Raw genomic sequence first — 1,472 nt, 5'->3', positions numbered from 1 at the left:
CCCGACAAGCTGCTTGCCTCTGTCCTGCACCCCACCCCAGCTGGGCAGCACCTGCCCCAGCGGGAAGGGAGGGAGCGGGGCTTCGATCTGCGCCCCCTCCTTCCAGACACTCCTTTCCCCCGCAACAGACTTACCAGCCAGATGCTGCTCTCCAAGCTGCTGGGCTGATCGCATGCATGCTGCAGCTGCACATATGCATGCAGCATTTATTGGTGACATTAAAATCAGTAACATCTGCCAAAAAAAGCTGATTGCCAATAATGTAAATTCTCCTTTTATTGGTGCTGATACAATACGGGCTGATGTATCAGTGCACCTCTACAACAAAGACTGTAGGACCTGGCATTCATCCTTCCACACAGGAGCCTGCTTAGAGAGCCCAGGCCACGGAGAGGGAACCAGGGGCCCAGGGCAGAAGGCAAAGAGTAGGGCAGCTGATTAGATGCGACTAATGTCCCCACGTATCCTCTCAAAGTCTGGCAAAATCAAGGCACTGCACAGAAAACACAGAACTAGCCCCAGAAGAGCAAGAGCCTAACAGCAGGGATAGGGGAGTCTAGTATAGGCACCAGTCTCCTGAAGTAGACCCAGCTGGTATGTTAGGGAAACAAGGCCAAGAACTACCCTCCCCTGCCAGCCCTCCAGAGCACCATCTCTTCTTCCCAGCCTGCACTCCAACAGAGACTACCCTAAAGCAACTGTGTCCCCCACAACTTGGGACAGGTATATTTCTTCAAGCTTTGCCACACTGCAAGCTCTCTGTAAGAGGGGTTTTCACTGCAAGGACAGGAGCAGCCACCAGGGCTGTTAAGCCAGGCAACAGAAGGGAAGTCAGTCCATGGTCAGGCTCCTCAACCCCAGGGATGGGCACCCTCAGCTTCATACCCCTCCTACTCTGCCAGGAGCACTGCCACCAAGACCCACAGCCCAGGGCAAGCAAGAGCTAATGCCTGCAGAATAGACAGCGTCTGTCCAGCCAAATGTTTCCATTCCTCATGTCCTCCCTGCCCCCTTCCAAAACACCACCAAAGCAAAAGACAGCTGCAGCTTATAAGGAATGTGAGGGGCCCAGCCAGGGACACTGGCGAGGGAAATCAAGCCTTATATGGCCACGGAGGCAGAATCAAATTTTTATCAATGAGTGTGAGTGCACAAAGACGCCCAAGGAGAGATAAAAAAAGAGAGGTGCCAGGTAGGGGCAAGCAGCTATGTAAAGCAGGGGCTGGGAGACCTGTCATCCACTCTGTTCCCCCTTAGAACTGCTGCTGCCCCCAACAAACCCAGCCCCAGAAGAAGAGCTGCCCCAAAGACTCAGGTGGGCAGAGGACTGCTGCTGTACATGCTTTCTGTGCCTTAGGACACAGAAAAGAAAGGGTGCAGGAACCAGGTTTCTGGAGTCTAGAAGAAGACTACCAGCCCCTGCCCAATAATGCCCAAGCTTGCAAAGCAGAACCAGCAGAAGAGAGCCAAAG

General features: G+C 53.6%; 1 protein-coding gene across 3 annotated transcripts in view; it reads right to left on the bottom strand.

Moving 5' to 3' along the window:
• The window catches only part of SRF (serum response factor), a 44,915-nt gene that overhangs the window by 33,387 nt on the left and 10,056 nt on the right, over window positions 1-1,472 (bottom strand). The window lies entirely within an intron of this gene.

Source organism: Alligator sinensis, unplaced genomic scaffold (assembly GCF_000455745.1).
Source record: "Alligator sinensis unplaced genomic scaffold, ASM45574v1 scaffold390_1, whole genome shotgun sequence".
In the NCBI taxonomy this organism is placed as follows: Eukaryota; Metazoa; Chordata; order Crocodylia; family Alligatoridae; genus Alligator; species Alligator sinensis.
Note: the sequence above shows the minus strand (reverse complement) of the source record. Positions and strands in the feature narration are given on the sequence as shown.